Here is an 18276-nt window from a genome sequence, read left to right as displayed (position 1 = left end):
TCTGAAGTGCATTTGATTGTCTCAGAAGTCTAACCACAAAGACACTCTATTTTGCTAAATAGAAAGGTCCCATCTGACAACTTCAATCTTTGAGCTATAATTCTGATTTCAAGTTTCACTGATTTCAAGGTCATCTCCCTTGTTCCTCTGCAATGGTGCTGGATCTCCAGATTCACTTCCTGTACCTCAGGTGACATACTTTCCATGTCATTCGCCTTCTGCCAAATAGCCTCTGGTTTGCTATCCCTCATAACCCATGGCTCTGAACTGAACACAGCATTTCAGGGGTGGCCTGGCCATCCAGGGTACAAAGGAGCTATTTCCTGCGAGCTGCAACTCTTAATGTACCCTGGGATCACATTAGTCAATTATTTGGTGACCACATCCCGCTGTTGACTCAGACTGAGCTGTGGTCAATTAAGAACCACAGTCCCTGCTCACAGAGCTCTTACTTTCAGTCCATCCTGTGCTGTGGCTGATGTAAGTGTGTGTGTGTGTGTGTGTGTGTGTGTGTGTGTGTGTGTGTGTGTGCACTCGTGCAAGTGCATGTGTTATCTAGCCTAATACACCCATGTGGTTAAGTCTCATATCCTTGGTTTCAGAATGTCACTTTAGAACACAGCGTATTTTGAAACCATGTTCATCAACAACCAAAGAGCTTTTTCTGTCCAATTTTGTACTAGTCTCAAGTTATTAGATTGTCAGTCCCCACTATGTGTTCACCACTGTTACTGTTAGAAACACACACTGGAACAGTCTGAATATAGGTATTTAGGACAGCTTCTGAGACAGCTTATATTAATTCACAGGGACTCTGCTATGCCTCAGCCTCTAACTCTCCACTCCACATTTCCACAGCTCATCTACAGGATAGTGTAAGACAAAAATGAACAGCCCTAAAGGGAAATTCTGGCACAAGAAACTTGAAGGCATTAGGTTAAATTAACTATTATTTAAATTAACTATTCCCTACTCAAAGGATAAATGAAGACGTTCTCTGTATGGAGTTCCCATGTAGTCAAAAACAACAATGAAGACAAAACAAAAAACAGAATGTTGAAATAGAGAGACAGCCTGGTGGATAAAGTGCTGTACAAGTAAGTATGAAGACCTGAGTTCAAATATCCAGAACCCATGTAAAGTTAGATACAGTAGTTTGTATCTGAAATCCTGGTACTACTACAGGGAGATGGAAGGAGACAAGAGAGTCCCTGGAAGCTCATAGGCCAACTAGCTTGAAATCAAAAGATTCTGTCTCAGACAAGGTGGGAGGCCAGGGCCAATACCAGGTGTTGTCTTCTGACTTCCACATGTGCACTGTGGCATGTGTGCACCCACACTCAGATGTGAATGTGTACACATACATATGCACACAGAGAGTAAGGGGGTAAAGAAAGGGAAGATGGTGTTTACCAGGGTCCGAGGAGTGGCTGGCTGGAGTTTCAGTTTGAGAAATGGGAATGTTCTGGAGATAGATGATAGTGTTTGTACAATAGCATGCCTGTCTTCCTGCCACTGATGAACACTGAAAACCAGCCAGGATAGTAAATTTAATGTTTTGATCATTCTGCCTCAATAAAAAAAAAAGGAGATTCATTATGCGACAAAACAATTGAATTATGCAAGTTCTTCATCACACTCCTGAGACTAATCCCCTCAGGATCAATAGATGAGGTCATTCTCATGTGACAGACTCTGTGACCATGGAATTCCTTCTCAATTATTCACAAAGCCGTCAGGGACTTGCCACTTAACTCTCTGTTTGGTTGCTCTGAATTTTTTCTTTTGTTAAAACCTAACACTAACTTCTGTCTTGAGGCAGGATTCACTATGTCCCTGAGGCTGGCCTTGAACTCATGATCCTTTTGCTTCATCTAGGATTATAAGAGTGTGCCACAGGACTTGGTCTCTTTCCAGTCTCCCAAAGTTTCTTCCCATGAGTGTGGCAGCCACAAGGCTGGAAAGAATAGCTCCTCAAGCATTTGTCTCACCAAAACAAGTTCTAAGCTACAGGAGAATGTTCTGCAACTATGTGACAGGCAGCATGGGTCCAAGCCTGGAGAATAATCAATGAATCCATGAGATGGCCATAGGGACTGGGTTGACAATCATGTTGGGTTTGGGTTTTGGAATTCTCCATCTCATAAAGCAGAGCTCATCTTTCTCCTATCCCTTACTCTTTGTGGTGCTGGGGATGGAGCTGAGGTCCTCATGCCCTCTAGGAAAGGGCTCTTCTACAGAAGCTTCATCTCTGGCCCTTGGATCTTCAAGATGGAGTCTTGCCATAGGTCAGGCAGGCCTTGACCCTGTGATTCCACTACCTCAGCCTCTAGCATGGCAGGCATGCACCACTCTGCCTGGAGTTCTCTTACTCCTAGATTTTGTTTTGTAAAATTTCTTTCTTCAGATCAGAAGGCCATTTTCTTCGTTGGAAGCAACTACAGTCCAAGTTCTGCTGCCAATCTGTCATCTGTTGGCACAATCCTGTCATTCATCTTCTTGCTTCAAATGTGCCCCTAGATCAATTTTTCTTGTCCTTAACATTTTTGCAAACCTTAGCTCTCTCTTTTTTTTTTTTTAAAAAAAAACGCAACCTCCTGAAACTATTCTTTGCCAATGCTTACAACTCTGTGCATGTGTAATGCATTTGAGTAAAGGTTGATATCAGGTTTCTTCCTCAGTGAACTCCACCTAATTCTTTGAGACAGGTTTCTTTGAATCTGGAGCTTATTGACTGGACCAGCAAACTCCAGGAACTACCCCTCCACGCCTCCCATCTCCAGTGCTAGGATCGCAGACACCTGCTCTGTGTCCAGATTTTTTACATAGGTGCTAGGAACCAGACTTCAAGTACTCATCCTTTGGCAGTAGACGTTTTACTGACAAAGCCATCTCCATAGGCCCCTTCTTTCCATCTTTTGTATAATGACCGTTTTGAGATCAAATCCCTTTATTTAGAACTCCCACTCTCACCCCATTTTCTTGGGGGGGGGACTCATGTAGAGAACCACGAAGCATTTTTTATAGAGTTTCACATATTTTGCATTACATTTTTGGTATGGGGTCACGGTCTGTGGAAATGTCAAAACATTTCTGTCTATCAGTTAAGTCATGGTAGGTAGTAATTCAGTTGATCATTATGGATACCAACAAAATAAGCCAGGTGGATATTATTGTCCCTGCCTCACGGTTAAAACAGATGGGTCCCAGTGAGGCCACATGAGGTTGTAACTAAAACTGAATTCCAGGTCATTTGACTCCTAGTCACCAGCAACACTATTGATCTGGCGTCTGCCACAGCTGAGCATTGTTCTAGACTGTAGATACATCAGTGAACAAAATAAATACAGTAGTCCCAGGGGGACTGGCTTGCCAGCAAGGACAGACAAGCAAGCAAAGAGACAGAAAGTATGCCAGATGGTGCTGAGAAGGGAAAGGACATGGCTTCATATTGGAGTAGAAGGTGCCTTTCAGATCAGGTGATATCTGAAGGACACGAAAGAAACTAGGGAGTCATATAGGTAAAAAAGGGAAGTGTTTCAGATTCCCCCCCCCCAAAAAAAGCTGGTGCAAAGTCTCTGTGGTGGGAATGTGACTGCAGTCCTTGAAGGACAATGGAAAGGTAATATGGATGGAGAAAAGAGAATGAAGGAGAAAGTAGCAAGAGGTAAGGTGAGAGAGAGCAAGAGAGCCCCATCAGCCAGAACTTTGGCTTGTGAGATCTTTTGACTTTATGATAAGTTGTATAAACACCCACTGGATTTCTTAGACAGTTGGATGTGATATTAGAATAAAATGAGATAAATTAGAATGTTAAGGTTTAGGGCTTTGAGTCAGATGTGTCATTACCCGAACTGTAAAAGGAGGCCAGGAATTAGAGTCCAGTGTGGGAAGTCATTAACTGGAATGAAGATTAAGAAACAGTTAGAGATCTAGAAGCAGAGGTACTGGGTGTGATGGATTGTATATGCTTGGCCCTGGGAGTGGCACTTTTGGGAGGTGTGGCCTTGTTGGAGTAGGTGTGTCACTGTTGGCATGGGCTTTAATATCCTAGTCCCAACTGCTTGGAAGTGAGTATTCTCCTAGCAGCCTTTGGAAGAAGATGTAGAATTCTCAGCTCCTCCTGCATCACACCTGTCTGGACACTGCCATGCTCCCACCTTGATGATAATAGACTGAATAGATGATCCTGTAAGCCAGCCCCAATTAAATGGAGTCCTTCTAAGAGTTGCCTTGGTCATGGTGTCTGTTCACAGCAGTAAAACCCTAACTAAGACATTGGACACTGGTTGTGATATGGCCCTTCTAGGAGGTTAAAGGATGGGCAGGGAAGTTACTTCGGAATGTGAGGTAAGTTGGAGGTTCAGAAGAGTGGAGCTGGGAACATAGTTCCTGGCTTGAGTCTTGCATTGTTCTAGATAGTTTTATGTCAACTTGGCACAAGCTAGAGTTATCTGAAAAGGAGAAAGTGTCAATTTAAAAATGCCTCTATAAGATCTGGCTGTAGGCAAGCCTGTAGGGCACTTTATTAATTAGTGATAGATAAGGGAGGGCCCAGCCCACTGTGGGTGGTACCATCCCTAGGCTGATGGTCCTGGGTTCTATAAGAAAGCAGGCTGAGCAAGCCATAAAGAGCAATCCAGTCAGCAGTACTCCTCCATGGCCTCTGTATCAGCTCCTGCCCCTAGTTCCCTGCCCTGTTTGAGTTCCTGTCCTAGCTTCCTTCAATAATGGACTACAGTGTGGAAGTGCAAGCCAAATAAACTCTTTCCTCCCCAACTTGCTTTTTGGTCATGGTGTTTCATCATAGCAATAAATACTGTAACCAAGGCATGTACATCCTGCTAATTCCTTGGCTTTGGTATTTTGACATTTCAGACACCCAGATGTAACAGGTTCACATCTGTCCTCACTCAGCAAGTTGACTTACCATCTTCCCTTGTCTACCAGCTCCCAAGGCAATTTATCAAAAACATCAGCAGCAGCATCCTGCTATGGAAGGAATTCCAAATCCCGTATTTTCCCCACTATTGCTGTACCAGACTGGGTCGTTGTCACTTCTTACCTGCTATGTGCAAATCCTCCTCATTTCATACCCATTCCTAATCTGTAGTTTGTCTTTCACGCAGCAAGTTGCGTTAGTGGTTTCCTGTGTGCTTGTACATGTGTGTGTGTGTGTGTGTGTGTGTGTGTGTGTGTGTGCCTGTATGCATGGATGTGTGTAGCTTCGAGTGTCTTTCTTGATCAATCTTCAACTTATTTTAGAAAGGGTCCCTCATTGAACCTGGAGCTCATGATTCATCTGTATTGGCCAGCAAGGCCAAAGAATCCTGTCTCCACCTCCCCAGCTCCGGATTACAAGTGCACACTCCACACCAGGTTTTTTTCACTTACTCTCTGGGAGACAGAACTTAGGTCCTCATGCTTACACAGCAGGCATCTCACTGACTGAGCCATCACCTCAGTCTCATTGGTTAGAATGATCTAAAATATCCACCAAGTCACAGAATACCTTAAAAATAGGATTTCTGGACCACAGCTGCAGGCTTCAAGGTTCTGTCTATCAAAGTCTGTCTACTTGTGAAGAGTGACACAGTCCCATACTCTGTCACACTGTTGCTGAATACTGAAGAGTGATACAGTCCCATGCTCTGTCACACTGTTGCCAAATATCTGAATACCAAGTGGAATGCATGCTGACTTACAGTCTCCCCTTCTTAAAGTAATGGACCATCCCTCACAGACAGCCCCAAGCTTAGTAGGTCCTTTATAAAACATCAAGTACGTATCTTGTTTTATTTTCCTTATGTTGGAAGATAACTATTCTTGACAAATGGGTGACACATGCCTTTAATTGCAGAACTGAGGCAGGAGAAGCAGGGATTTGTGGCCAGCCCAGGGGACTATAGGCAGTTCAAGGCAAGCGTGAGATATATAAGAACCTCTGCTTAAAGCAAACAAACACCCCTCCCATTCTCTTACTTTATGATTACTACTTAATTTCTTTGTCTCAAAAATGTAAAAGTGGGGTTGGGAGATGGCTCAGTGAGTAAAGCACTTCCACCACAAACTTGAAGACCAGAGTTTGGATCCCCAGAACCCATTTTTTGTTTGTTTGGCTTTTTTTCCTCTTTTTTAATTGGATATTTTCTTTATTTACATTTCAAATATTATCCCCTTTCCAAGTCCCCCCCCCATACCCTATCCCATCCCCCCTCTCCTGCTTCTATGAGAGTGTTCCCTCACCCAGAGGCAGATGCTTGTACCCAGGACCCATATTAAACAACTGTGTGGGTGTGGCAGCCCACTTTTAATCGGACCACTCAGAGGCAGAGACAGGGACGTTCGGAGTCAGCCAACTAGCCAGACTCGCCAAACTGGGCTCAACTGAGAGACCCTTCCTTGGTGACTAAGGTGGGCAGAGAGCAAGGAGGACACTGGACATCAACTTCTGACCTCCACATACACATGCATGTGCACCCATACACACAAGTAAACACAAAAACATGCATTTTAGCACTCCATACACATATACACAGTAATGTAAGAGATACATTTAGATTATATCTAGCAACATGCTTGTTTCATTGATTAATTTTAATTTCATTTCTTTTTGTTGCTGTTTTTGAGATGATGGTGAAAATTTTGATTTAAGAATAGAAATTTTGGGCTGATGTGCTAGCTAGCTTTTGTCAATTTGACACAAACTAGAGTCACCAGTAAAATGGGAACCTCAGATGAGAAAATGTTTCCATCAGATTGGCCTAGGGGTAAGCCTCTGGGTGTTTTCTTGATCAATGACTGATGGGGGGGGGGGGGGGAAGCTTACTGTGGGTGGTACCACCCCTGGGCAGGTGGCCCTGATAGGTTGTCTAAGAAAGTAGGCTGAGCAAGCCATGGGGAGTAAGCCAGTAAGCAGTGCCCCTCCATGGTTACTTCTCCAGGCTCCTGCCTTGGTTTCCCTCAATGATGAACTATTACTTGGAAATGTAAGATGAAATAAACTCTTTCCTTTTCTGGTTGCTTGTGGTCCTGGTGTTTACCGTGGCAATGGAAAAAGGAAACCAAACTAATAGAGCTGTGGACATTACTTGGATAAGTGTGTGGCTAATATGTGCAAAGCCCTGGCTGTAACTGCCAGCAACAAAACATATACACACATACACACACACACACACACACATACATGTATGTACTGACACACACACTCATTTACATATACATGTGTACACAAACACCAAAATTATCAAAGCTTTGTTTGATAAATGTTTCATAATCTTGTATCCACTGACTGCCATTCCTCTGCCCTTTTTAAATTCAACATCCACTGCTGATGGTTTTTCTACAGTGAGGAGAAAACCTGAAACCAACCTGAGATTCAAACAGGACCGTGACCAGTACAAACAGATAGATTACTGTCACAGGCTCTCATAGCTGTCACTGGACCCCAGCAAGACGAACCCTGTGGAATTTTTAATGGACGTATGTAATGTCCATTCAAGGGCACACACAGCCCTGTCCTCAAGGAAAGAGGACCCAAAGGAGCACAGTCTAGAAAGAACAAATAAGATTAGAGGCAATAGTCCAGTCTTGGTGTTATGTCAAGTTCTTCGTAGAATAGATCAGAATTTGTTTTTATTTCCACGGTCGAAAAGAAAAGATAGTGCCTACAGCCAAAAAAATGTCACTGCTAATTCAATTTTCCCTTTCTAGTGTGTGTCACTCAGTACCTCTGGATTTTGTAGCCATCCACTAGTTGCTGGGTTTCTTAATCCTGTTAGGTCTAAACTTCATGGCCAGTTGCTTCTGTCTTAGAAAAACACAAATGGGACCCAGAGGACCACCCTCTTGCCCCCGGGGATTTGTGTTAGGAGATGTGGAGTTACTGGACTCCTAGAATCCCAGGGGATATAAGCAGTCACTGGTTGAAGTCTCTTCCAACATGTTTGCCTTTCTCCGTTCCCATCTGCTTTCAGAATCCCACAAGGAACATAGGGTGGGAGTGGGGATAGAACACCTCCCACCAAGCTTTTCTTTTCTTTGTTTGTGTATGTGTGTGTTTATATGTGTGTGGTGTCTGCTTGTGTTTGTGTAGATGTGTGAAGGTTTTCACACGGGCAATATATGTGCATATATACATATGAAGGCCACAGGTTGGTTCTGGTTATCTTCTTTGATGGCTCTCCACCTTATTTTTTGAGATAGGGTCTTTTGTTGAGTCTGGAGCTCACTGGCTAGCTAGCTGAACAATGAACTCCAGGGATCCGTCTCTCTCTGGTACTTCGCCCAGTGCTGGGGTTATAGGCATACACCACCATGCCCAGCTTTTATTCGGGTCCCAGGAATCCATAGCCAAGACCCCATGTTTGTGCAGCAAGAAACTTACTAACTGAGCCATCTCCTCGGCCCACTGTAAGGTTTTCTACCTTGCTCTAACCTAGGCTGGCCTTGAACTCTGGCTCCTCTTTCTTCTGCCTCCTGAGTGCTGAGATTACATCCAACCTTTTCTCAAGCACAAAAGTTGATGCCGCAGGCCAGACCAGAGTTAATTCAACAATGCCCAGGGTTCAGGCACAAGTCGTTGTTAAAACAGTATGGAACTCTTTAAGGTTGGTGAAAAATCATTAAACATATAAAGCTTCCAGAATTTGTAATCCAAATCTATAAACAAATTTCCATGCACTGATGTAGAGACAGGCTCAATTATCATTCACTGCAGTTCTGTTACTGTCAGAGCAGCCGAGCTGAGGCCAATCGGCAGTCAGATTCCTGCTTCTCTGCCATCCCCCACCCCCAACTGAAGCTCAGAGTGAAGGGGACAGGAGACACACGTTGAATAATTCAGGCCCTAAATCGCCCCCCTCCCCAGCTCCCTCTCAATTGTGCCTCATTCTCTGTGGATCCAGACGGTTCTGTGCACATCTATGGGTTTGAATCACAAAATTACCTCTATTGATTTCACTGGGGTGTGTGATATAAATTTACATTCTATCTTCCTGGCCTTACACTTAAATGCCAATAAGTGTCCCTTCCGAACAGCCAGGCGCACACCCGACCTTCAGCTTGCTAGATGGTAAAGGAGCCTCTGCTGGTTTGGGCATGCTCTGCAGGGACTTTTATGGTCAGAATTTTAATATTTAAAATGTTCTCTGTGAATGACTTACAGCCTACATAGCAAACAAGAAAACAACCACCTATGTGTCCAGCACCAAAATTGTGTAAGTGTACCTATTTTCCCATGTGCACTTTTGACTTCCCTGCAGCTGGAACTATAGAGGTAAATTGAGAGAGCCTCCCAGGTTCATCTGATAGCCTGACACCACCAGAACATCTCCCTTGAAGCACACCCCTTGATTTATCTGGTTTTTCCCCCAGGATTGTTCCTATATTTTTATTGCACACACACACACACACACACAAACATAAACACACACAGGAGAGGGAGATGTGTGCATATATGTGTGTGCATATATATGTGTGTGCATATATATATATATATATATATATATATATATATATATATATATATTATAGACATCTATAACTATCTATATCTGCAATCGTTTAAAGTGTGTGGAATTACTGGATTCTGTTGATGGAGAGCTGACATCAAAGGATCAAAAAGTAGCACTGCTATGAACTCAACAATGACATATCATTCAGCCAGAGAGAAGAATAGAATTATGTCACTGCCATGAAAGTGAATGGAATGATACTTGTCAGTTAGTCACTAAATATGCCAGACTCAGAAGGACAAAGACAACCAGATTTTCCCTCAGATGTGAAATCTAGACATGGACTGCTGACCTGCCAGTCTTCAGCAGTGTACACCAGCTCAAACCATCTCTGGAGGCTCTGTTACCTCCTGTCCCTCCCGTGGCAGTCATTGGTGCACTTCCACATTTTTGCCATCCTGATAGGTACAAAAGCAATCTATCCTTGTTTCAATTTGCATTTCCCACTTCCACTAGAAATGACCCTCTTCACCTTTCATATAGAGATGGGATCTCTGTGTGTAACTAGAATGTGTTTGTTTTTCTTTATGTCTGAACGTTATTTCTAACATTAGGTCTTTTGTGTTTGTTGAGATTGTTTCGTAGCCTGGGGAAATTTTAATAACTCTTCCAGGTGTGCATAACAGGAATATATTCTAATTTTATCACTTATATCCTTAACATGTGATTAGACTAAGCTTATTAATTGTGGCATTCAGAACTTCAATATCCGCTTGTACTTTTCATTTTCTTGATCTATCAATTTCTAAGAAATGTTTATTAAAATCTCCCTCGGTGGCTGCAAATCTGTCATGTTCCTTTCATCTCTATCATTTTGGATTTGTATGTTTTAAAGCTGTGTTGTTTGTTGGGAGGCAATTTTCTCTTCGAGAAGGCCACACCGTGCACTTGGATGCGTTGTAATTCCCTTAGCAGAGACTCTCTTTCTCATAACCTCACGCTTAAAATCTAAATTCAAAAATTTATGAATAGCTTGTGAAGTTTCTCTTAAATGTATATATCGTCACCAAGTTTAGTCTTTAACTATGTATTGTCTTAACTAGTATTGTGTCACTGGAGATGCTGGTCTGTTGGCCTTTGTGTGGTTAGTTTGTCAGGAATAGCTTATCCACCTTATTCCTTCCAGAATTCACTTTTCAGAGTAGACCTAGTGATTAGCACGGAGGACTATTCGGGGCTTTAATACAACTCAAACCATGCATTTACTACAGCACAAAGCATGCACGTGTACTAACGGCTGCAACCCACTTACGTTTACTGTGGTTTCTAGGACAGATGGATGTTTATCATCTCATGGCATGTGTTTTATTCCCCTTTCTATATTGTGTATGGTTTATAGTTCCTTCACGTATTGAATGAGTTAGGTCCCCCACCACTCCCCACACTTGCACAATTTCCCACTTCCTGGAGTCAGGCTCTGAACTTCCAGTAGTTGCCCTGATATTTTTAATGTGGACACATCACCGCTATAGTTAGCCTATTTCTGCTCTCCTCCAGAGCAACATGGGATTTTAGAAATCACTGACTCCCATCTCTTCTGTCCCACATGATCTATTTTTGCCTGCTTATTTTACTTCCACCTTGTTGTTACTTCACCTCATCTAAGTGGTGTAAGAAAAGCTACGGCTGTCTCCACTCCGCTCAGTGAAGGCTCGTTCCCTTGACTGAGATGCATTACGCTCAGACTATTACACTCTCTCCTCCATCTGGAGATGTCTTTTTAATCATCTCCAACTTTGATATTTAAATTGAATAAAGTGTTCTAGGTCAACAACACCCCCCTTTTAAGGCATTGAAGAGATTGCTGAGTTTGTCGGCGGCTATCAATGTGTTGTTCCTTCAAGGTAAATGTTGTCTTTTCTCTCTGGTAATTTTCTACAGATTTTCTTGTCCTAGATATTTTTCAGCTTCATTTTGCCATACCCGGGTGCTCTGTGGGTTTATCCCCTAACATTCGGGTGCCTCCCAAGTTCTAGACGACCTGCTTGTTGGATGCTGACTGCTTTTCCTCCTCTCTCAAATCTTTCCTTCTAAAGCTTTTGTGCATATTCTGATCCATATGTTTCTTCTGATTCTTCTACCTCTTCTTTTCTGTGGCGTTATGCCTCATTAGTGTGTTCTGCCTTACCTTATATGTTAACAATTCTATATAAGTTTGTTAAAACTAATACCTAGCATGCTTATTTTTGAAGGCTGATTTTCTGCAGCACACATGCTTTTATCAACAACCATTTCATTTGTTTTTTTTTTTTTTCTCTCTCAAACCTGCTTTTTAATATTTTCATATTCTGGTGTTGGTGTCAGTTTATTCTCTCTTTTATCTCTTTAAATTGTTAAGCAGACTTAATGTTCAGACTGTTTCCAGTCCTGAAGTTCCTGGGATTGCTACTTTTACTGCCTGTGGGATCTGCTGAGTCTTCCTCAGAGTTGACCATTTCTTCTTATAGCTTGATGGTTTCGAAAGATTCTTAAATCCTAGTGGGGATTATTTAATTCTGTGGATGTTTTCTAGAGCTCGGGGGATATACTAGATAGTAGAGAAAGGTTTTACCTGAGTATCTATAAGGAAACATCAGGGTTACTAGTGTAGAACAAGTTTATAATGTTAACCATTTATGAGAATTTGGGCAGCCTGCACTTAAAGAAGATCTATCAAACTTCACTTGTAAAGTGACCCCACAGTATAGGCTTATCATTTTGGCTTCTTATAGATGAGATATTTTGCAAATCTCCAACCTAGGTTCCAGTATGGTTTCAGTAGGTTTAGGTAGTGATAAATTCAACTGCTTTTCAGGTCAGGACTGATGGGTACAATTCTTGTGGCCTTTCTTTTGCACATGAAGGATATAGCTTTAACTTACCCATATTTCAGTTTTTAACAGTGCTCACCATCCTTGCAGGAACAGCAGATGGAGCAACCCAAATGGATGAAGGTTTGCCTTTGATGACCAGTGGTGCTGACTCAGCACAATGACTCTCTCCACTCACCATGAACCACAAGCTTTTCTGATGGGCTGTTCGTCATCCGGCACCTCACAAATCCACCATCTAACTCAGGTATTCAACACAAAGCCCTGTGCTGCTTCATTTTCCTTCAGCTCAACCTGATTTTGAAAGGCTCTTTTCTTACAAGCTTCCCATTCCTCAGACCTGTAGAAATTTTAACCTTGGTCTTCCCAAAGTCCATACCACATTTTTCTTTTGCACCCAGAGTCTTTGTCTTTTGCCCTCTCGTTTTCTGTCTCTCCTTGTGTCTCTCTCACCATACTACCTTTCTGTGTTTCTCTTTGTTTCTTCTCTCTTTCACTTACTGCTCCCCCTCCTCTCCTATGCTGGCATTCTTGGCTCTCCTCCTTATCTAGAAGACCTGATTCTAGTGTCAGTAGAGTCTCCTCATTTCTTCAGCTAAACTTCTCTGCCTGTGTTCCATGTCTCCTTTCCCTAAAGTCTAAAAATTAGGAATAAAAAGCCTCAGAGGAAACCCTCATTTCACATTCTTCACTGCTACACACATCCCACAAGGAAGAAGCTCAGTGTGCTCCTTTCATGAGTCCAAGCAAGAAAAGATGAACTAGAAAGGAAGGGGGAAGCCACTGTAGGGACATGAGTGTTGTTGGGTCACCACGCCTTCCTGAAAGGCATCGAAGGTGTTTTGGCTGTGAAGTGTGACACTCCTGATTTCACATCCTGTATCAGTGTGATTTGGGATGGTTCCACCACCTTCCCAGCATCTGCTTCCTTGTTTTAATATTTTAACTGAGGGATAACCAGATCGTGTGTCCCATAGGCAGTGAACAGAACAGTGTACATGAGCCATTGCTACATAGTCCTTTACTAAGGATGATTCAATTTCCATGTATTCTACCATCTTTACCGTGATGCAAAAGAAATACTTATCCCATAGAAATGTACTTCAAACCTGAGATTTTACCTTTTCCTTTGCTAGCTATAAGTCCCAGCCAGGAGCTGGCCTGTATAGTGGATTATAAAAATTAGATGCAAGCTCAACTGAAGATACTTTCAACTTACGATGTGTTTATCAAGACATAACCCACTGTGATCCAAGCAGCATCTGTATGCTGTGACCTAGCAGTCAGTAACTTAATTGCCCAGTAACTGGTGGCAGTTTTTATGAACACGTGAGTAATGTTGGGGATTCACGTTTTTACCTCAGGCTGGATGACCTTGGGTGAGTTATTTTCTCTCTTGATCCCCTAGCTCCCTCATCTGTCATAAATTGCATGGGGTATCATTTTCAACAGCATCACTTCCAAGGTCATAATATAGACTGTGGATCCCTTGCCCAAAATGCTTAGAATAGGATTTTTTTTTTAATTTGGAGTCATCATGTGCATATTAAGGGATTTGAGAAATAGCATGCAATTCTAAGCCTGAACTTCATCTGTATCTTATTTATCTTAGACATAGAGCCCAGAGATAATTTTATAGACTATTTTGAGTATACATGTGCTTTGACTACAGTACCTCGCATGAAGTCAAGGTGACTTCAGAGAACTTTGGGTTTAGGATGTATCTATTTGACTGTCTGGTGTGTGTGTGTGTGTGTGTGTGTGTGTGTGTGTGTGTGTGTTCGTGTGTATCTATCTGTCTATCTATCTGTCTGTCTATCTATCTATCTATCTATCTATCTATCTATCTATCTATCTCTCCATCTATATATCTGTTTTCAGCAGGGGCAATGGTATTGGTTTCCTCTGGGTTCCTTTTAGAGCAGCCAGATTCTAATGGCTGACCACCAAAAGCTCATACTTGCATTTTTTTTCTTTTTTTTTTTCTTTTTTTGGGTTTTTTTGTTTTTGTTTTTTCAAGACAGGGTTTCTCTGTGTAGTTCTGGCTATCCTGGAACTCACTCTATAGACCAGGCTGGCCTCGAACTCAGAAATCCGCCTGCCTCTGCCTCCCAAGTGCTGGGAGGCACTTACTTTGTTCTCTCTCTGTATGAACATGTGTGTGCAGGTAGGTACCTGGGTGTGCCTGGGTGTGCAGAAGCTAGAGGTTATTGTCTTCCTTCCTGGTTCTCCACATTGTTTTTTGAGACAGGCTCTCTCACTGAACCTTGAGCTCATGGTAAGGCTAAACTGGTTAACCAGCCACCTCAAGGATCCTCATGGTTCTGCCTTATAGTGCTGGATTACAGCTGCACCATCATACCTGTTTGTTTGTTTGTTTGTTTGTTTATGTGAATGCAGGGGATTTGAGCTTGCATCATTGTACTTGTGCAGAAAGCCATCTTCTCATTCCCTCTCTATTCCTCATGTGAGGAAACCACTGTCAGCTTACAGCCAATAAGCAATTGACCTCACATGAGGGTGATAAAGGTAATGATCAGATCCCAGGACCCTGGGAGTCACCAGGGAGAAACGCAACTGAAGGCAGCAGAAGAGCCAGTTGCAGGCAAATAAGGTCCCCAATACTTAAAGGGTGTTTTCTGCTCCCCGGAAGCCTAGGAATGTCTGTATACATTCAGGACAATTTTGGACATGGAAGTAGGCTGTAGGTTGGGCATTTGTTTGGAGTCCAAAAGTCCCAGGTCCAGATCTGGTGCAGAGCCATGAGGCAGGCAGGTGCTTTTCTTTGATTCTTCTACAGAATACTTCCTGTGGGAGTTGGTGATTGGATCACAGACAAGTATGTAATGCATACAGAGCCAATCAAAAAAAAAAAAAAAAAAAAAAAAAAAAAAACCTAACTGATAAACTGGGCCTTAGAAGTTGGAAGGTTGGTTGGACCAGAGTAGAGCTTTAGAGAGAATGTTGGAAAAGTCCTATTATACTAGTCCCAAGGGTACCCTTGCATCCTGTAACTCCTTGAATTGACAACTCACCTTTCTCTGAGATTCCAACAATCTCTGTGCCCTTGGATCTTCCCAAGACATTTTCTTTTTTTTTCTACACAAACAAACAAGACTGGCTTTTCTTGCCTGGAATTTAAAAAACCTTACATACAACTCTGCCAGGTGAAGACTGGGGAGGCTGGGTAGCTTCCTTTTACTTGTTTTTAGCCTTCCTCTGGCCTATTTCTCCCTGATCCTTAAGAGGGAAATAGTCTGATATTTGCAGTCAACAGACACACACAAATCATGTCAACTCAAGGCAAAAAGTGCTCTCACAGCAGTGCTATGGCAGTGTCCTGGGAACGAGAGAGAGAGAGAGAGAGATTCCAATTCTGCCTGAGTTGGAAGAGGAGAGATTCTCAAGCAGAGCTGAATCCCTGAGGGGGGGGGCAGTCCTGGTATGTTACTGGGAGCATCCGGAGAGTATTAACAGCATTTATGTTGCTTAAAAAAATACAGAGATGAAAGAGCAGGCACAGTTTGCTGCTGTATTTAAAGCTGCTTTTGCCAAGATAGCCTGGGTTCTCCTGTGCTAATGGATTCCACCTCCAACTTCAGAAGGGTTACTGCCTCCCAGTGATGTATAGGGAGCAAATCCGATGGAGACTCACCTCCATGAGATCTCTTAGGGATATAAGATGATGAAGATGGTGAAGGCTCTGACACTCTGTTGCTGAGCCATCTGAGATATGAGACCTTCTTATCCGTCACAGCAGAAGCAAGGGAGAGAGACATTGTTGACTTGTTAGTAAATGTTTTGTGCCTGAAAGTGTACGCCTTACTTCTATTCCAGCCCGTTGTTCATGACTAGGCACATAGCCCTACCCAACCTTCCAGGCAGAAGAGCAGATAAGGGTAAACATGACAAGTCCCAGGAGAAGTGAATTCTTCATAACTTACTCATGTGTGACTTCTCCTTGGCATGCTTCCCCTCTTGCCTCGTGAAGCACTGCAGCTCTCTCCTCTAGCACCATTCTGTGACTAACCAAAAGCTACAACAAAAGGCGTGAGACATAATCCTTCAGATGCCTGACATTCATGTCTGAGTTTGCTATCTTCTCCTTCAAGACAAGCTCCTTCTACAGCCTTCTCTGTTGGAGTTAATGGCAACTCCTTCCTTGGACTTGTTCAAATCAGCCTGGATCCTACATCTAATATGTCCTGAAGTTTCCCCAGCTCTTTCTTCAAAATCTATCCAGGGTTCTTGGAGATGGAGATATGGCTCCATGGGGAACATGCTCACTGAGCAAGCATGAGGACCTGAGTTTGGATCCTCAGCACTCACATAACAAACTGGGTGTGGTGATGTGTATTGTAACCCCAGCCCTGAGGGATGGCAGTGTCAGAGGCTCATCAGCTAGCCAGTAAAGCCAAAATAACAACTTCTAGGTTCACTGAGAGACACTTTCTCAAAACATAAGGTGGACAGTGATATAATAAGATACCTGATGTCGACTTCTGGCCTTTCTCATGCATAGGAACATGATCCACATACTTCTCACCACTCTATGTCACCCTTGCCTGAGCCATTATCATTTCATGGTTTTATCATTGGATTCCTTACTGACCTTGCAGCCCTTATTCTGTGATCTGCTCTCTACACAGTAGCCACCAGATCCCAATGATTATCAATCCACTGAAGGCTTTTTAGGTTGGTCCCATAAAGAAATACAAAATAGTCTTTCCACCCCTTCTTCTGCAATGTTCCCTGAGCCTTAGGCTTGGGAGTGTTTCATAGATCTAGCCATGAGACTGGGTTCCACAACTCTGTTTATACTGGTTATGTGTTTCTGCAGCTGTCTTCATCTGTTGCATAAAGGAACTTCCTTGATGAGGAGTAAAGGCTACACTTATATGTGGATACAAGAACACATGTGTATAGACTGTGGTTAAGGATTACAGTTGTGAGTAAAGTAGTGGTTGTAGATTCTCCTCTAATAACCATGACTTCAAGCTGGGTTTCCAATACCAGGCATGGTTTTCCTCTTGTTGCTCATGTCTTAACTCCAATTTGATAGCCATTGGTTCCCATCAAGGTATGCGTGCTACTACTGTATCCTTAGCATGATTATGACGTCATTGATGTGGTTCAGAGGTATCCTAGCTAGGTAGTTCTATGTTGCCTCCCTATTCTATGAAAGTTAGTCCTCAGGGAGAAAACTTTCAGGTCAGTGCCAGATCAGAGGTGTCTTGGTCCTGTGTCTGAAGTACATGGCATCTTCAACAATAGAAACTTACGTTTCACCTCTGGGGGCAACTAAGGGCAACAGTAATAGGCTGTTGGGGGGGGGGTTGTCTCTTGGGCAGCCCTGATTAACAACTCAAAGAAGGCCTCTCATGTCTGATAGGAGGGTTTTGTTAGATTATTTTTGGCTCTTGGAGGGCTCATCACTAACTCCAATGAAAAATAAAGTTCATTAAAATCGCATATGTATGATTTATACACAGAATTGCATGTATTATAGGGAATTGGGAAATTTGTTGTGAGATAGTATCTCCTAGTAATGTCAGAAGAAACACCCAGAAAGTCTCATCAACATGGCTGCCCAAGGGTGAGGCAGTCCAACATGGGTGGGGAAGGACCCATGAGGCCTCAACCTTACACAAAGAACTGCAGGCAACTAAGGAAAGCTGGGAGGTGGGGAGGCAGCCTTCCCCAGGGAAGAGCTTATAAATTGGTGGTTCAGTACCAAATGGTCAACCCTGAAAACACACATACAAGGAATATTACATGAACTGACCAGGTTATATTTAGAAATATACATGTACATATACATATATACAATATATGTGATACATATACATATATACATGCAAGAACAATTAATGCAAGAAGAGGCCACGAATTTGAGGGAGAGAGAAGGCTATATGGGAGAACTCAGAAGGAGATGAGGGAAGAGAAAAATG

Source organism: Arvicanthis niloticus, chromosome 1, assembly GCF_011762505.2.
Source record: "Arvicanthis niloticus isolate mArvNil1 chromosome 1, mArvNil1.pat.X, whole genome shotgun sequence".
NCBI classification, from domain to species: domain Eukaryota; kingdom Metazoa; phylum Chordata; class Mammalia; order Rodentia; family Muridae; genus Arvicanthis; species Arvicanthis niloticus.
The sequence above is the reverse complement of the archived record's forward strand: the minus strand, read 5'-3'. Positions refer to the sequence as shown.